This window comes from Alligator mississippiensis, chromosome 7 (genome assembly GCF_030867095.1).
Source record: "Alligator mississippiensis isolate rAllMis1 chromosome 7, rAllMis1, whole genome shotgun sequence".
Lineage (NCBI taxonomy): Eukaryota > Metazoa > Chordata > Crocodylia > Alligatoridae > Alligator > Alligator mississippiensis.
The window spans coordinates 71,697,966-71,718,134 of NC_081830.1; the positions used below are offsets into that span (position 1 = coordinate 71,697,966).

General features: G+C 42.7%; 1 pseudogene; it reads right to left on the reverse strand.

Moving 5' to 3' along the window:
• The window catches only part of LOC102573898 (sucrase-isomaltase, intestinal-like), a 124,010-nt pseudogene that overhangs the window by 11,775 nt on the left and 92,066 nt on the right, over positions 1-20,169 (reverse strand).

The following is a 20,169-nucleotide window of genomic DNA, read 5'->3' on the forward strand; positions in this document are numbered from 1 at the left end:
TCCCTATGAGAAGACTCCTATGATCTATGACTCATTTTATCTTTGTCCTGACTTATCTCTTCCTTCAGTTCTGCCTCCCATCAAAAACTTTTTCTCTTCTCTTCCATAAGTAGCTTAATAGACAAAACACATATTAACATCATGGATGGAATCAGTGACCTTCCAAGTTAAAAGCATAAAAGTCCTTGCAGCCTAAGCTAAAGGACCGGCCCTAAACTTCTGGTCACTGTGCTTCCTGGTAACCACCTCTTCTAATACTGTCTAGTATTATCCAGAGCTGTTTTGAAAGGCAAAGAACCAGGACGGTTGTTTAGAGGCTACAGTCCAATGGGTCCCATTAAACAAAGTTAGGTCATACAAATCATCCTACATGGAGGTGGAGAGAAACAAAGAAAGGAGCTGGTGCTTTAGTCTCTGCTTGAGGTCCTCATATGTTAGGGGCCAAAAGCACAAGAAACCGCAACATTTTAATCCAATGATGGCCACCTTAGAAACAATGGGCAGGGGCTGCTCCCCAGCTCTTCTGAACTCTGGTGTCTATCAACCAGATACTCGGACCCTTCCTAAATGAAGGACTATACACACTATTTAAGAGTAAACTAATCAAACAGTTTATTTAAGATCTCAAAACCAGTTACTATAAAATGCCAATACCTTATCCTAAAAGAACACAATACTACATTATACACAAACACACACACACACACACAATTGAATTACTTACTATTTACAACACTATGCAACACAGAAGGACATACAGACATAAAACACAGGAAAGAGGGGTGATAGTTACCTATAGGGACTGTGGGGTTGTGCTATTGGGGGGGGGGGGCTAGAGACAGACAAACTAGGATGGCCCTCATGCAGTATGGATGTGAGCTAGTAGTGTTGATCTATTCTGTATTGGTGGTGGGAGATTTCAGCTTCAGGTAAGTATTTTCATTTCTCTGCCTAACAGGCTCCACCTTGAGTGGCGCAGACCCACTCTAATCAATCTCCCAAGCACTCTCCCAAACAAAAATTCACTCAATCTCCCCCTCCCAGCTGTTCCAGAATCACTCCAATTGAACCCAAGCGTGTCACACTCAAACAGCCCAGTCGAGAGTTCTCACAACCACCTCCCAGGCACACCAATCCAACACTCACTCTGAGGGGAAGATTCCTTTTATGCTCCCTCCACACACCGCACTCACACTTGCATATGACACTCATACAGGCGGCTTCCACACAGCACCCAGGTATTTTCCACACTTCACACTAGATTTCTTTGCATGGCACTCCAACCTTTCCAAACAGCACGCTGCTCTCCATTACTAGCTAGCCGCAGGGTCACCTAAAGTTCAAACTAGGTCTGCAGTCTTACACACAAGTCTAATGTTAGCTTTGGCACCACATCTTCCAATGCACTATGTGATGACCTACGGGAAGAAGGAAGAACCCAGGATGATGATAGACACAGAGATGTTCATGTTTAGTTGCAAGACAGGAAGAGAGAGAGAAGTATTGTTCCCCCATTTCCAACTGAACTAAGGACAATTCATCACCTCTGCTATGAAAGCCTGAGTAAGACAGGTACATAAGAGATTTATGTCTCCAAAGGAGATATTTTTTATTAGGTTTTAGATGCTCCTGGAAAAATTCTAGCTACTTAAGGGAAGGTGTGTCATGGATTGGACAGAATTAGAAAAACACAACTAATATGAACTATCTTTAACTTGTGTCTCATCAGACAGCTGGGCTGATGCAACCCAACCCCATCCATGGTGCTGTCTGTTCCCTTCCCTTCTTTCTCCCCATCTCCCATTGTACAGGCAGCACCGGAGCTGGGAAGTAGGGGGCAGGGCTAGGGGAGAGAAGCTGTATGTCTGCAGCACCTTAGTTGGATCAGGTTCAAATTGGAACTCGATTCCCCACTCTCCTCACCCAACAGCCAAGATCTGTTGTGTCAGGAGTGTTGGTCTAACTCCTGGCACTAATGTAACCAGAGTGTCAAAGCTTATTAATGTTGGATCATGCCAATTTTATTTATGACACTTGCTCTTTTGTATTCAACTTCCTGTTTTGCATCCTGAAATATTTATATTGTTCCTTATCCTATATATATTTGTTTTGTGTCAATAAACAGTGTTTCACACAGTAATTATTTGCTTTTGACAATATTCTACACTGTCCTAAACCTGAAATAAGAAACTATCATAGAGGATAAAGGAGTACAGTTATTATACTTAAAGACAAAAACAAGAAACACTGAAAAAGTGTGTACTTTTTTTAAATGGCCACTTTGTCTAAACTGTACTTTTTAAGAAAAATAATGTAAATCAGAAAAGGAATCCAAAATTTCTTGAGCCTAACATTTTTTCCCCTTTCTTCCAGTATGAGAGCTAGGGAAATACTTATGAAGCAAGTACAAGTACAAACCTAGTCCATTTGTCCTTATATATACAGCACTGCCATTAAAATGTATTAACTTTTCCAGTGCCTGACTCCAATTAACTGTGCACCTATAAGCTGTTTTTAGAACTTTTCAGCCTCTCCTTTGTGTAAACCTCATGTTAGATGAAGAGCATAATACCAAGAAATAAACTACAGACATGCATTACGTAAAAAAATATATCTGAATCATCATCATCGTCACCTTCACCATAAAGACGTGTATACCACAAAGAAAGACGTGGTTAGTAGGGGTTTGCAAAGTGGGCCGTATTCTATTTAGATTCAGATTCAGCCCAATTCAGGGTGCCAGTGATTCAATTCGTTGTTTTGAATCACTGTCACAGTTCCATTCAGCTAAATCCAAATCTGAAGATTCGATGCTGATTCAGAGAATCAGTGATTTGGCCATAGACACAGCTTTAAATGTTTTTTCTACATACCTCAAGGTACCAAGCATGACTCGTGAATGCTGAGATGGTGGGGTGTATGGAGCATCCCACAGGATTGCTGTGGGGCCCCCCATGTGCTCAGTGGTGGACCTGGAAATGGACTGCCCCATGCCCCTCTGGCTCAGCAATCAGCTACAGGGGGACCCCAGATGCCACCCCCCCCCCAGACCCAGAAGGCACCAGTCACTGAGCCAGGGGGAGTAGGGTTTCCCCTGTGCTCTTTGCGGTGGACCCAGAAATGGACTGGAAGTTCTTTTGGTCCACTTCCAGGTCCACTGCTGAGCGCACTGGGGACTCTCCCACACTCCCATGGGACGTTCCATCCACCTCACCATCTCAGCATTCACAAGCTGCCTGGTGCCTTGAGGTAAGTCAAAAAAACATTTAAAGCTGCATCTATGTTCAAATCATCTATTCAGAGGGTTTTGATTCAATTCAGAGAGATTAAAGGGTCTCCTGATTCGATTCAGATTCGGAGATTCAGCCACCTAATAGGGCCAAATCTCCAGCAAATTGAATCAGTGGCCAAAGCTTTGCACAAACCTAATGTTTAGGTCTCATTGCCTCTGGAACCATTCAAAAACCAAGTTGGACCCAAATGTCAAATTGAAGCAGACTCATGGATTATATAATTTATTCTAGATGCCAACAGCCCCCTGAGGACTGTTCTAGCAGCTGGAATTCACTAGACACAGGGAACTTACCCATGGCCACTATGGGGAAGGGGAAAGGGACAGGCAGTCACTGTAGCTACAGCAAGTCTATACCACCTGGGGATTGTCTAATGAAGGATGAAATTGACCCATCATTACACTCTGAGCTTTGAAGAATCCCAAGGTAAAGGTATCATGTTGTCTTTATGCTAGCACAGGCTGCAAAATACTATATTTTGGACACAAAGGAAATGGGTAAGCCATATGCCAGTACTAGCTGTGGGTTGGCAGGGAACGTTTAAGGGTGGGAAGAGGTAAGATCAATGCCATAGGACTATGTTTTGCCAGCCCCTGGTTAATAGAACCACCAAATACCATTACTAGCCAGAGTAATTTTGAGAAGCTGCAAGCTCTAGATCAGTGATTTTCAACTTTTTTTTTCATTTGTGGATCCCCCCCCCCCCCCATTTTGAATGGAAGTGCAGACAGTTTTCAATTGCAAGTGTGGGCATCCACATACTTTTGACTGATCATAGTCACCTTTCATAGACCCCTTAGACAGCCTACAGATTTTCAGGGGTCCACAGACCACAAGTTGAAAACCCCTGCTTTAGATTGGGTCAAACTGGCCTCTATACAATCTGGGACAGGAAAAGATAGGAATGAAAGTCAGTTATAACAATATTGTTTCTCTTTCCCCGGCTTTCCCCATGCCCCAGGTACAACGAGTTCAAAATTAACAGGAGTAAGCACTGGTCTTATATTACCCTGGTAACAAATCTAAGGGCAAATCATTGGTAAACCCAAAGCTACTGGTCAACTATGCTCCTTATATTATGAAACAAATCATCCTTGAACGTTGGAATAAACAAAGAGAAGAAAAAAAAGAAAAGAAAGGGTTGTCAATACATGTGGTCAACAAATCTTAAGGCAGGTTACAAATATAAATAGTAGGGCATAGTGGTTAATCTACAATTTATCTTCTCCAGGATGAAGTAAAATATAATACAAATTCTTTGTAAATTTTAGAGAGATAATGTTCATATCTTTGGAATTTTTAAATATGTTTGAACACATCTACTTGTTACTGTTAGTAAAGAAGCATGGGTGTTATTATGAACAAAAAGAATACTACAGAATAAAAAGACTTCAGGTTTCAAAAGAAGGGGAAGGGAAAGAAAGGGGAAAAAAAAAATTTACTCATAGGTAGGTTTAGCCTGTGACCATCCATAGAGATTATGTACATCATAATGTCTAACTGGGCATCCATCTGGCAGGAACTATTGCCCTTCCATGCATGTGGTTTTGAAACTCAGACCCAATGACTGTGTTTCCAAATCTAATGGAAATTAAATTTAAATATTGGTACTGCCAAATAATTAAACACATTTAATAAATAAAATGTGCCACTCTATCAAGCCTTAAAATTTAACTCTATTTCAAGTCTCCTCAACCTCCAAATTCAATGTTTTTTATTTGGTTGATTTTTTGCTGTTTTTTTTTTAAGAATATCCTTTGAATACTAGTGATTTCCAGTGGTTCTGAATACTAATATAGGACTAATGTCAGCTTCCTTAAGCTTGCTGTTCCTTAACCTGCATGAAAATACTCCACATCTTTATAAGCCTCTCTAGTTACCATCCATATGACCTGCAAAATGGAAAATGTCTAAGAATGGGATTAATGTGATAAAATAAACTTCAGCACAGTTTGTGCTGGAGTACACAGCTCCTGGGCACAGCTTCTACATGTGTGCCTGGGACAGAAGCACTTTGAGCCAGGGCAAAGCAGCCCTGGGCTTACAGAGGGCAGGGGGGTAGGGATTAGTTCTGGGCTCTGGGGTGGTGGCACTGGGTGGTGGAGGGCTGGCTGGGGCACAAGGGTGCTAAAGTACAGGCCTCAGTGGCAGGCAGCCCCTGCACATTAGCAGCCTTGGGCCCCAACCAGCCCCTGTCACCATCTATACATTCATTTCAGCGCAATTAAGTACCCTGCCATAAGATCATACTGTTCTAAACTGTTCTATCTTATGGCAGAGTTAATTAATTTACTGCACCCTAATACTGGGACACATGTAAATGGTGATGCTTTATTGCAGACCTAATTGGTCAATTCTGCTGTAAAGCACATGTGTGGATGAATTTGGCTACAGTTGTTCACGTACTGAGACAGTATGTATGAGATTTGAAAAAAGTAGCAAGCATAAAATAATCTAATAAAAATATGATTAATGCATGAGGGGCAAAATGAACTCCCAGAGGAAGCTGAGCACATAATTATCCTTTCTGCCTTTGAAAATATCCATCTAAATAACTACAGGCTATGTAAGCTTCTACTGAAGTTCTACATATTCCAGCAGTTTAAGCACAAACCATTAGTGTTACCTAAGCCAGTAGTGTCCTGAATTCTGTACGTGGTGGCACTTGGAGGTGACTGACAAGAATATTTATATTTTATTATAAATTTAAAGTGCATTCCTTGAGCCATGGCCTGTGACCTTTCAATTAAATTGTTAAAAATCAGACCTATTGCTAGAGATGAGAACTTGGAAGAATATTTTCAGACAAGGTTCTTTGGGTGAATCTGGTATCTTTTATTAGACCAACTTAAATAGTTGGAAAACAATTTTTAAACAAGCTTTCGGGTTCAAAAACCCTTCATCAGGCTGAGGAAGTTTCAGCAGTTGGTGTGTGCTCTTCCTAGATGGAATGAAAAGTAAAGAAGCCAGCGGCTGGGCTGGTATGCAGACAAGATAAGCAGTCAATGAAGATGTAGATTGAGGAGTCAATGGGTGAGAGAGAGGCTGGGTGTGGGGGAGAGAAAGGGGATGAATAGTGGAGAAGTACCTGGGGAGTCAGATGTCAGGCAGGTTATAATGTGACACCCGACAGCTTGCTTAAAAATTGTTTTCCGACTATTTAAGTTGGTCTAATAAAAGATATCAGATTCACCCAAAGAACCTTGTCTGCCCATTTCCTTAGACCAACACAGCTACAACCTACACCCTTGAAGAATATTTTCAAAATCTTTAAAAGTGAACTGTGCTGCTCATCAGAAAGAATAAGATACTGTACCTACAAATCTGCACAAAATGCTTAGAGCCACATTTACACATGTGTCTAAGGTCAGGTATCTAAATCCATGCATAACTAGTTTTTAGAAATGTTGAGCAACCACGCTTCCTGCTGCAAGAGCAGTATGTACTCATAATCTCAGAAGACAGATTCAATGGGGTGGTAACAGATGTGCAAAAAACAACAACCCCCCCCCAGTGCTTTATCAGAAGCAGCAGCACCTTCATTTGACCTGGCTCCCCAGAGTCTGTATAGATTGGGTGATTCAATCAGCTATTAGATTAAAGTGCCAAAAAGCCCTGCTGAAGCACCTGATTTATACAGACATTGGGTGAGCCAGGTCAAACTAATGCTGGGGCAGGCAATTATTTCAGGTGGAGGGCCGCTTACCATGTTTTGGCAAGCTACCAAGGGCCGCATGGGTGGCCACACCCCCTGGTCACCATCTTGGGACCAGAAGTACTAGCCCAAGCAGCCCAAGTGTCCAAATTCAGGCATCTGTATATGATACTACTGGCCAACTATTAGCTGAAGAAAATGGCACAATAACTAGGGTGACCTAAGAGAGTAGACAATAGTTGTTATTTGTATCTCCGCATTTGTATCTCTGCAACTTACCTTTATTTGAGAAGGCAACATTCAGAACTTGTTTTTTGTAAGAAAGAAAAGGAACGGGAAATACTGCTTTTGTTTGAAGTCTAACATGCAAAGTTATAGTGTGGGGGGGGGGCGTTCTGCTCAATTATTAATTGTTATAATCCCATAATAATGACAAATTAAAATGCATCTACCAGTGATCTCAGAGAGGCTTGCTACCAACATACAGACATTTTTCCTTTGTTCCCTATATAGGAGATGCTCTAATATTTCAAATTTATTTTGGAATCTCCATCTTTTTTTCCCCTTTCATAATAAAGCCCCACATCACCCTTACTTTTAGCTGCAGGGGCATTTTTTTCCCCCCAGTGGAATCTGGAGCAAGGAACCTTCCCATTTATCCTTCTCTCTTTCTTTCATTCTGTCCATTTAAACACAGAAGAATGGAACCCCCTTTAGGAAGTGAGAAAGCCAGATTCAATCTATTTCTCTCCCTGAGGGAATCCATGATTATGAAAATGTCCCAACTCTTTCTCTAGTATAAGCTATCCTAGATGGAACAGGGGAGCACTCTCTAATCCTTCTGTTGATGTTGTGCTATGATAAAGAAAGGAATTTGAAATGATTAAGCCAGAAACAGAGATAATACATGAATGCAACTTGATTTTTGAAACACTACTTTGGGAACAAGCAGGGTCTTAGGAAGGATCACAGCAGACCTTGGTTATTGACCAACTCCCAGTAAATATTTCAGTTAACGGTTGTTTAATAAAAAACTAGTTGGGTTCTTAGGGTGCTTATCTAGGGAAAAGCAACTGTAGGTTTGATTTTCTTCAAGGAAAGCAGGGAATCAAACCCAAGGCACTCACTTCTAGACGAAATGTTCTAACAGTCTAACTACTGAAGATTACAGGGAGCTTCTCCTGTGGCTGTGGTTGAAAAGAAAGGAGTAGGGAGTTGTGTCCATAAGCAAATTAATGAACCCAGGCCTGGAGCCCCTGCCTTGATGCGAATGAAACCGGTGGCCAGGCTGAGCCATGCTGAGCATGCATGGTATGGTGGGCCATGGCTGCTGGGTGCCACTGAATCCAATCTGTGCCATGGCAGGGCAAGGGGCTGCCTCCAGAGCTCAGTCCCCGCCATGTGCACATGGCAAGCAGTGGCTCTGTACCCCAGTGATGGCTCCAATGCAGACCTGTCAGTGGAGGGGAGACATGGCTCCTGCTCTGAGCCTGCATCCTGCTCTGGATGCTGCTCCCACTGTGCTGCCTGGGAGTGGAGCCCATGGACAGGGAGTGAAGCGGAGCACGAGGCCCAGGGCCCTAATGAATCTTACTCCACCCCTGATTGTGTCAGTGTGCATTTGTGTCAGTGTTCTTTGAGAACACTTACTGTATCAAGCTCCGCCCCCCCCACCCCCCGTGGTAGGTATAAGTTGTACATAAAGATGCTCAGCACTGTCAAAATGAGGTGGTTTTGCACATGCCCAGAAATGGAGCCTTTAGATGCCTGGAGAATTTTAAGGTAAAAAGTTGAAGTGCCATGAAGTCTTGGGGCCTTCGAAGTTCAGCAATAGCTTACCCAAGCTATCAGGACAGAAGCATGGGAAGCCTAAATTCTACTTGAGCCCCACTTTAAATTTCTAAGTCCTTTATTTTTTAGATCTGGCCCATGTTTGCAGAATCCCAAGTAATGGACTGAAACCTTTTTTCTCAAACTCTGGTTTCAATATGACAGAATGCAGGTTTGCTTGTGTCAGTATTTTGATTGCATACCATGCATTCGCTCATTTTCTCTTTGTAAAGCCGACTGACCAGATGCTATAGGAAGAAACAGACATATGAATGACTGCATCTCTGAATTTTGAAACATTTAATAGCTCATGCATGGCTTCAGTTTGATATAAGAATATAATATTTAATTGCCAACAGAAATTGTGTGCCCATTCTATTTTTGAAACAAACTAACTGTCTCATCTAGCCTCATCTAGTTCTGGAGCTTGTCCTGCAGAGACAATAATTATAGCAAACTGTTTGATAGCCTTGTGTAGTCTTCAACTCAAGGGACTGAAGTAACAGAAGACTCAACCTAAAAACAATAGCTGAACATTCAAAAACCACAATGATGCTAATGAGGTAATGATAGTAAAATATCTCAGTAATTAAGAATGAGGACTGCCTGTTGGCAAACAGCAATGTATTAATGAAACAGCAACATTTTGACCTTCAGTAATCCACTTGTAATGAATTTATCTGAAAATCTTCATGCTTACTTTCTGAGAGCAATCAGAAGCAAAAGGAGTTATGCATGGCTACCTTTGTCATTTGGATTTTTTTTTAATTTTTTTTTAATTTTTTTTTTTTTTTTTTTTTTTGGTATTACAAGGTAATATGGGAGCAGCCACTCAGATAAACATTCACATTTAAAATTTCCTACTATAAAGGCATATAACCTACATACTTCTGTTAGGTGCTCCAATACTGCAGCAACAGGGCCACATATATGTTGATTAGATTAAGTGGACAGAAAATAGAAATATTTGTCAATGATCTTTCAATCATTTGTCAATGATTCAATTTTGCAAGGTGTTTCTTGCTGATTTATCGTGACAGAGATGTGTTCAAAAAATCATTCAAAATTTTAAATCCTAGAACAACTGAAGTCTATAAAAATGTGATATAATGGCATATGTTTGAATCCTAAAAACATACATAATAGGGCGGTGCAAAGCTTCAGGTGCTGATTGAATTTGGAGGAGATTCAGCCTGATTTGGTGGCTGAATCTCCAAATCCAAATTGAATCAGGGGACCAATAAAAAGGTAAGTAGTCAAGAATCTTGAAGTCAGTAGGAAGGAAAGATGTTTTCAGTGAAAGACAACAAGAGCAGATTACAAACTAATCAATATTTTACAGAAACCTTTGGTCTCAGTTTTAGTGTCTTATGTGTGCTAGTAATATGATATTTAAGCATTTAATTCATTCATGACTTAATTATTTACTACCTATATACAATCATTTCCCAAGGATTCAAATAACGGAGGAAACTGTTTGTTGCAAACACCTAGTAAAGTCAATGGGAATTAAAGGGAATCAGAAAATTCAGGGTCCGGAGTTAGCCCCATGGGCCATGTTCAGATGAGCGAAGCTGTGCAGTATGTTCAGGTGTTCTCCATGCTGCAAGGGATAAGTGCAGAGGTTTGTTTGGGTTTTTTTGACCCCTGGATATCTCATGCCAAAAAAAAGTGAAGTGCTGCATGCAGGGGTTGTATGCACCATGTGAAACCAAAGCCTGTCCAGCCGGAGCCACACTCCAGCTGCCAGCCAGGCTCTGTGCAGCATTGTTGCCACTGCTGCAGCCCCAAGGCCCCAGGTAAGGCTGATAGGCCAGCTCCGTGCTGGCCCCAGCCTCTCCTACCCCACCCTGGTAACTTGTCACATGCCAGAGGCTGTGTGGCACAGGCGTTCCCTGGGGACAACTACTGGCAGCACAAGGTGTCCCACTGATAATTGTTAGGCCTGTGTGAAGCAGCTAGTATTCACTTTGGATTCAGCAAATTTGGGGGACAGTGATTTGATTTGGTGATTCAAATCCCTGTCCTGAATTGATTCAGATGAATCTGATTCAGAGACTTGGCCACTGCCAAATTGGCTGTATCTGCAAACCGAACAGGCCCCATCCCCTGCCTGCTCTCCCAGTCCCATCAATGGCGGCCCCACCTGGGCCAGGCATCCCAGCACTTAAAAATAAAGGAAGCCCCACACTCACCGGCTCCTGCCAGGTGGGGAAGGTGGTCCCCACTGCTCCCCACTGCCTTGTGCTGCATGGGGGGACTCTGCCATGAGTCCCCAGAGGCCTTGACAGCTGCTGCAGCAGCCAGTGAGTGTGGGGCTGGGTGGGACAGCCATTGATAGGGCTGGGAGAGTGGGCAGGGTTGGGGGTGCTCAGAGTGTCTGGGGGAGCAGGCAGGGGATGGAGCCTGGCAGGGGTCTCCACATGGTCCCCTCCCCCTTCCTCCCTACCCTTTACTTACCGGCATGGAGCCCAGGTCCAGCTCCCTGTGATGGTAATCGGAGACTGCCCAAATCTCTGTTTCTTTTCCAAGTCTTTTTCCAAATTGAATCAGAGGCTTCAAATTGGTTCAGACCTTTTAATTGGTCTCCCAATTTGATTTGGATTTGGAGATTTGGCCGCCAAATCAGGCCAAATCACCTCCAACCCAGCAACCAAAGCTTCACACAGCTCTACTAATTGTTCCTGGGGAAACAAACATCCATGCCTGTGAGGACATGGCCATGAGAAACAAGTTGGATGACCAGCTCTTATAAAATACTGAACAACTTTCAAGCTGATCTGACAAGACACAGAACTTCAGTTCTGAACAACAAATGGAACTTTACAAATGTGCTGAAGCTTTGCAGAGCAGTTCTCCTTCCCAACCCCTTCACCCCCACCCAGTGAAGCATAAAGGAACAACAGACAATGGACACAACATACATCCCAGATACCATTCATGAAAAAACTTGCCATCAGATCTGGAAGGGCTGCTAATCTTAAAATACTGAGGATTGTGATGGTTTCAGTGTCTGTTTTTGGTATAGAAGTTACTGTAGAAAAACCCCCAGTTTTTCTTTTTTTAATACACACACACACACACACACACACGCGTGCGTGCGCGCGTGTGTGTGTGTGTGTGTAATAGATATCCATTCCCTTCCCTTCCCTTCCCTTCCCCAATTATTTCTGGGTTTTTTTTTTCTCTCCCTATATGTTCCCTATAGACAAGCATAAGTGAGATCAGACTTAGGATAAGTTTTAACATTTTTATTTTGGTAGCAAGTTTTTGGTTTTGGATAGCCACTGTTTTATATTGTATTATTATTAGGTTTGTATTGATTCTTACTGTTGTATATTGTATTATTATCATTTTTGTATTGATGTTTATTGTTTCATATGGCTATTGTATGGTTTTGGCCTGTGTTTGTAAGTGAGCCAAAGTAATGTCAAGTTTCCATTTTGTATGTCAAGTCTCCATCTTGTATCCTCTGCCCAGGCATCCCCTGCGTCGTAACTGTATGAGTCACATACCCCTCCCATGTAAATTGATTTCTGGATGAATGAAAGTGATTGAGAATGACTGAAATACAATGGTAGCAGGCCTCTACTGAATGGCCTGTAACAACTGGGCCATCACCTCGCATTGATTCATCCAGGAACCACAGACCTCACCCAGGAAGAGAGACAAGAACCCAGCATTTGAAAGACAAAAGACCCTGCAGAAGCAGCAACTCTTGCATTGTACCCCACCATTACAGACACCGGAAACTGCACATCCCTACATGGAGCACACATGCTCAGTACACCAGGGGCTGACCCTTGCCTGGGCATGCCTCCTGTCACTAGGGTCATATAAGGTCTGCCCCTATAAAAAGGGGCAGTGAAGACAGACCCAGTGGGATGCCTTCTCCAACTAGATCAGCACCATGACACACCACCTATTTACCCAGAGGCCCTGCTGGCAACCCCCCTCTGGACACACCTACTGGACAAGGACCTCTTTCCAGCCTGGATAGGTAGCTATCACCCCCACCCCCTCTTCAACCAAAGACTTGGACTCGCTTCTCTTCCCTACCTGGACTCCAGCCCTTCCACTGAGTCTCTTGCTCCTGCTGCCATTGTGAGTAAGAGTGTGTGTGTATCTATGTGTGTGTGTGCATGCGTGTGCATGTGCATGCATGCGTGTGTGTGTGTGTGTGTGAACCAATAACTTCATGGGGCTGTGTAGTGTGTTGTCTGTGTAATAAAACTGTTATTTGGACCCCTAAGTTGGGTTTTGCTTTACTGTGGTTTGGCCCTGCTCCAATCTCTGCTCCTCGCCCCTCTAACTTCTGTCTCATTTCTCCCTCTCCTGCTTCTGGCTCACAGCCACCTCCAAAACCTGTCCTGAGCTCCTCTCTACCTCCAAACCCCCTGTTCCTTTGCCACTGTCTTATCCCCGCTGCCTTTTCCTTTACCAGGTTTCTGCCTCAGTTTCTTTCCTGGCTGTCTCCTTCTTGCCACCACTTATCTGCCCCCACCCTCCAGTATCTCAGCTGTCTACCTCAGTTTCCAGCCCCAGTCTCCCTTAAGTAAACCCAAGACTCAGTTCTTCAGCCTAGGCCCCTCTAGTCTACTGGTTCTAATCCCAGTCCCAGTGACTTTCACTCCCAGCAACTTTCACTCCCTACACTTTTACTTTCTTACCTTAACCTTTCCCCAGGTATCCCAAGTACACGAATCACATGCATACATACACATCACAACACCCAACTTAGGAACTCACCTGTGTGTATGTGTAGGTGGGTGGTATGTGTGTGAATTAGTGAATACACACACACACACACACATATATATATCTATATATAGATATAGATATCATTGTGTGTGTGGTATATGAATTAGTAATCCACATATGTGTATTGGATGTGCAGGTGTTGGTAACTGATTCTGTCTAAATTTAGTGTGTGTAGCGTGTATGGGCTTAAACTGGTGATAGGTGTGCATGAACCTAGACTGGTTATTTTGAACGTTTGTGTATCTGAGTTACTAGTGTGAGTGTGTATGCCTAGTGGGGGTGTATGCACCTAGTGAGTGTATATGTGCTTAATTCATTTTTTTATGTATGCACATGCAATTGTACACCATGCCCTCCTGTCTAACAGCGCAGTACTGAGATCCTGAGTGTTGGCCTGACCCCTCAGGGCAACATTACTCATTTTTGTACCTTTCTGAAATGCCTGAGATGCTCACCTACCTTTGCTGCTTGGTGTTGGTGGCAAATTAAAAATTATCATTATACCAATGGCATACAAGCTTACCTCCACGTGTGTTTGATTATTTTCCCATGTTATTGAGTCATCAACAGTTACATTAGGATAGCCTAGCCAGACCTAGTGAGAAAAAGAGAAAACTTAAAAAAAAAAATCAGCCCAAGAAGAGCAGCTACATTATTTTTACCATAAATTATTTTTTAAACTCTGTCATGTAACCCCAAAGACAACCACATTTGAAAAAGATTATTCTGATCTCTCTACCACTCATATCCTTTTCTCATTGCTTTAATAGTATGTGTGTCCTTTCAACCACATGACCCTCTCCAGCAATAGCATCTCTAAGGCTGATATATAACCATATTCACTTATTTATTATTATAATGGGGAAAAATCATCATAAGAATATGAAATTCTTTTTTTAAATTAAATCAAACTAGGAACATTTTTTCATGTAATAAATTAGAAATTTGTTGCATGCACTGTTACTACTACAAAGATTTGGATTTATTAGAACATAAGTATCTCTTTTTAGGAGATTATTGTTAAAGGAAGAAGTGCATGGTTTCAGGTCAGGGGTACCAATGCATAGAAAACCAATAGTAAGGAGTAAACAAATCAGAGAGTAATACTATCACAACATAAGACAACTCAGAGAGAGAACAAGAAAGGGGTTTTGCTCATTTGGACAGTTATATGTATTATCCATATTCAAAACAGCATGGGATTCAGCCTCTGAAACCCGCTCAGGCCACACAGATCTCAGGGAGGTGATTAGATGTTATAGTCTTTCATTCAGATCTGAGGAGGCTCTATAATACTTTACAGCCTCTGCAGTTCCTAGCCAGAGTGGCACTTTTCTTTTGTCAGATATGCTACTACCAGACATAGTGGGAACATTTTGGGTCACAGGTAGATGGAACTGGAAATCACACAACCATATAAGGTGGCACAGTGGCACCAAATATAATTTAACAAGGACTTCTATCAAATTCAATATAGAGGATGGTTTATTACTCAGCTATTTTGTTCCAACTGGGCTTACTCATGATGCTCATGATTACTTATGAGTCTTCTGCAGAAAAATTCAATTACTAAACCTCGGTATTATTAGACACCCCATGAGGACTTTACTTTTATAGTTTTGTTGTGGACTGGAAACATCTACATATGACATAATTTAGATAATTCCTATTTGATTTGCAATAGGGATTGACTTAAGAGCAAAACCTTTGTGTCTATATTAGCATTCATTGGCCACTAATATAGACTTTACCACTTTAACATTCAGAGATAGTTTCATAGATGGTAGGGTCAGAAGGGACCTGAGTAGATCATCAAATCTGATCCCCTGCCATGGCAGGAAAGAGTACGGTGGTCAAATGACCCCAGCAGGGTGTTTATCTAGCCTCTTCTTAAAGACCCCCAGGGTTGGAGCCAGCACCACTTCTCTTGGAAGCTGGTTCCAGATCCTAGCCACCCTGACAGTGAAGTGGCGCCTCCTGATGTCTAGCCTGAATCTACACTCTACCAGTTTGTGACCATTATTTCTAGTCACTCCTGGTAGTGCTCAGGGGAACAGGGATTCCCACAGTGCCTGCTGGTCCCCCCGACTAGTTTTTAAATGGCCATTAGATCCCCCCTCAACCTTCTCTTGTGAAGGCTGAACAGGTTCAGGTCCTTTAGCCTCTCCTCGTAGGGCCTGCCCTGCTGCCCCCTGATCATGCGGGTGGCTCTCCTCTGGACCCTCTTCATATTGTCCACATCCCTCCTGAAGTGCAGCACCCAGAACTGGACACAGTAGTCTAACTGCGGCCTGACCAGTGTTGCATAGAGGGGGAGGATCACCTCCTTGGACCTGTTCATGATACATCTGTGGATGCATGACAAGGTACGGTTGGCCTTTCTGACCGTGTCCCCACACTGTTGGCCCATGTTCATTTTGGCATCAATAATAATGGTAGGTATGCTGCTGGTTCTTCCTCCCCAGGTACAGTACCTTCCACTTGTCATTGTTGAAACCCATCCTGTTTTCATCCACCCACCCCTGTAACCTGTCTAGGTCTGATTGCATCCTATTCCTCCCTCCTAGTGTGCCCACTTCCCCCCACATCTTAGTGTCGTCTGCGAATTTGACCAGGGTGCTTTTTACCCTCTCATCCAAATCACTGATGAAGATGTTGAACAGTGCAGGCCCCAGGACTGAGCCCTGGGGGACCCCACTGCCCACATCCCTCCAAGTTGAATAAGACCCATCCACCACCACTCTCTGGGTGCAGCCCTCCAGCCAGTTAGCGACCCATTTGACTGTATAGGTGTCAATGCCAGTCTCCTAGTTTTTTTAATAAAAATGGGGTGAGAGAGTGTCGAAGTCCTTCCTAAAGTCCAGAAAGTCTACGTCCACTGCTACCCCTGTGTCTAAGGATTTTGTGACCTGGTCATAGAAGGCAACCAGGCTGGTCTGACAGGACCTACCTCTAATGAACCTGTGTTGGTTGCCCCTAAGCATAATCTCCCCTGCTGGTTCCTCGCAGACATGCTCCAGGATAATTTTCTCAAAAAGCTTACCCAGGATCAAGGTAAGACTAATGGGCCTATAGTTTCCTGGGTCCTCCTTCCTCCCTTTTTGGTGCTGCGCACTCATTTAGTACTTGCATATACAAGTATTAAATAATTGTACAGTAACTGGAATTACAGTGCAGTAGCATCTCCAAATGGCTTTTAGGTGATGCTGACTGTGCAGTAGCTCATTACTACTGCGCAGTAGCACTGCATGACACTTCATGTCACGCAATGCTACTGCACAGTAGTAATGATTTACTGTGCGGTCAGCATCTCGTGTAGATGTGGCCACTGAACACAAGATCTAAATTTATTTCTTTAAATTTATAAAATAAAATAACATTCTCTTAGCTTTGGTATGGCTGTATTAGATTTTAATACCAGAGGGAACTTACTGCAATTTTCTTAGCCAAATTCCCACATAATGCAGGCCAAAGAACTTCTGAAATGATCTAACCATTAAATCTCACTGCATCTTCTTCTACTTTATTAAAGGACTATCTAATATTAGAACTCTCTTATCCTTGTAGACACTTGTAGCCTGTGATCAACTTAGCCATGGTTCAAAATGCCCACCTGATCTAATGTAGCTCGCACCCAATGCAGAATTTATACTTAGGCCTGGTCTCAGTGATTTCATAGACATTAGGGCTGGAAGGGACCTTGGAAGATCATTGAGTCCAGCCCCCTGCCCGAAGGACAGGAAGTCAGCTGGGGCATAGGATCCCAGCAAGATAAGCATCCAATTTACTCTTGAAGGTGTTCAATGTATGTGCTTGAACCACCTCTGAAGGCAGGCTGTTCCAGACCTTGGGGGCTTGGACAGTAAAGAAATTCTTCCTTCTGTCCAGCCTGAATTGGCCTTGCAGTAGTTTGTAACCGTTCAACCTCATCATCCCTTGGGGCGCTCTAGTGAACAAATGTTCCCCCAGATACTGGTGGTCACCCCTAATAAACTTATAGGTGGCTATCAGATCACCCCTGAGCCTGCGCTTTTCCAGGCTAAAGAGCCCCATGGCTCTCAACCTGTCGTTGTAAGGTCTGTTTTCCTGACCTCTGATCATGTGTGTGGCTCTTCTCTGGACTCTCTCAAGCTTCTCCACATCCTTTTTTAATTGTGGAGCCCAAAGCTGGATGCAGTACTCCAGCTGTGGCCTCACCAAGGCCGACTACAAGGGGAGAATGACGTCCCGGGATTTGCTTGAGAAGCATCTATGGATGCAAGCCAGTGTTTTGGTCACTTTACTAGCCACAGCATCACATTGCAGGCTCATGTTCATCTTGTGGTCAATGATGACCCCCAAATCTTTCTTCCGTAGTGCTAGCGAGCATAGCACTGCCGAGCCTATAAGGATGCTGCAGGTTTTTTCTCCCAAGGTGGAAAGCCCTTCATTTCTCAGTGTTAAACACCATCAGATTCTCATCTGCCCATTTGCTGAGCCTCTCCAGGTCAGCCTGGATTGCTCTCCTGTCTTCTGGTGTGGATGCTCTGCCCCAAAGTTTGGTGTCATCGGCGAACTTGGCCAGTCCACTTCTGACTCCAATGTCCACATCATTAATGAAGATGTTGCACAATATGGGTCCAAAGACAGAGCCTTGGGGGACCTCACTGGTCACAGGGCACCATGATGATTGACTTTCATCAATTACAACCCTCTGGGTCTGACCATGGAGCTAATTTCCCAGCCAGGGGACCATGGTGGACCCAAGGCGACTATTGTCCAGTTTTGCCAAGAGGTGATCATGGGATACCAGATCAAAGACTTTATTGAAGTCAAGATATATGACATCAGTCTCTTCTCCCTTGTCCAGGTGATAGGTCACCTGGTCGTAGAAGGAAATGCAAGGTCAAGCAAGACCTAATGACATAAATTGTCTAAAAACAATACATTTCCCCATACAATATCACTGTTATCCGGCCACTTGATAAAGGCATCATCCTTTAATCCTTTTGCAAATGCTGGATAGTTGGTTTCATTGCAAGAAATGGTTGGATCCAAAAATTGAAGAGAAAAAAATAAATTTGTATTTAAATGGAAATGAAGTCATATGTATCAGAGCATTATGTGAAATATGCTTTGCTATTATCTATGAGTTTAAGGAACAGGTTAGGGGAAGGGTGGGAAAGACATGAAGACTGACCAGAATAATGATGATGAATCTCATTCCTTTTGTTTTTATTTTGTCAACAAATTTTGGCAATCCAGAGAAGTGTGGACTAAGCATGAAGTCTAATGGACTTTCCATATAATCAATATTCGTGTATTGTACATCCTGTGGTTCACAAAAACAATGCATGAAAATAAGCAACTATTTTTAAGTGCCTATTTATACCACAGTAGGTAAATAAAAAAACCTGCTGACTTTCTGAAAAGTAAGAGGAAACTGCTGTATCATCTAGCAAAACTATCTGCTGAATGTATTTGTACAGTCCAAAACCAAGTTCAATTTGCAATTACACCTTTCATCCATTAAATTCATTTTGAACATAGATAGATGGATAGACAGATAGAAATAAAGTCCCATTTGTGCCTTTATTAATCTGTAGTGGATAGTAAATTTTCTATCTGAATCAAGTCACACACATGTATATTTTTCCTACACACACACACACACACACACACACACACACACACACACATACACATTGGGAAAATATACATATGTGTGAGTCAGTGCCTGAGAAATAAAGGTATTATCAGTTTGTATCATGCAGAGATGATTCCCTGTCAGCTGAATCCTAATGAAGAAGTGCCATTAATGTGAAGCACCATTATATTGGGCTCACATGCATTTCAAATTTATTGCCTGCAGTAATATAGCAGTTGATTCTTCAAAGACCACCTGAACATTCCAAAGCTAACATTAAATACATGTTGTTTTTTTCTCTTTCCCTCATTTGCTGTTCCTTTCAATTACTCACTAATCCATTATGGGTAGCTAAGTAAGAGCCCTGTCTTTTGGGAGGCACAGAACAAGGCTGCCAACTGTCTGTAAATTTACAGCCAAGTAAAAAAATAGGAGAAAATGCCCTTATGTAAAGTCTGTAAAAAAAGTGGGGCAGTCTGTAAAAACACTAAACAATGATAAGCTTGATGATAGAGGGAACATAGCAGTACTCACCTGGTATCTGAGTGGGATATACACCCTGCAGAGTGCTCTTGTGACTCTGTGAGCTCAGCAAACTTTGGATTCCAGGGAGCCTGCAAAGACATTCCCTACCCCTGCCCATCCATGTGCTGCCACTACATTTCTGGCCATCCTTTGTCTCTAGCAGCTGCTTTCCTTGAAGGTACAAGGAGTGGGGAATGCTGCAGGAAGGGAACTGTGAGCCAGAAGAGGGAGAGGTGGTGTGTGTGGGGATGGGAGAATGGGGTTAGCAGGGTGGGACTGTGTGGGGTGTGACATGGTGTAAAACCACTGCTATAGTCAAGCAGGGTTAGCAGCCCAAGATTTTTTTTTTCTGACAATCTGTAAAATTTTTAGTGACAACATAACTTTTTTTTTTTTACTAATATATGTTTTATATACTATACATGTACTCATATTCCTTGGACCAGGCCCTAGATAGCAGTGACAAGGGTTGGGTTCAA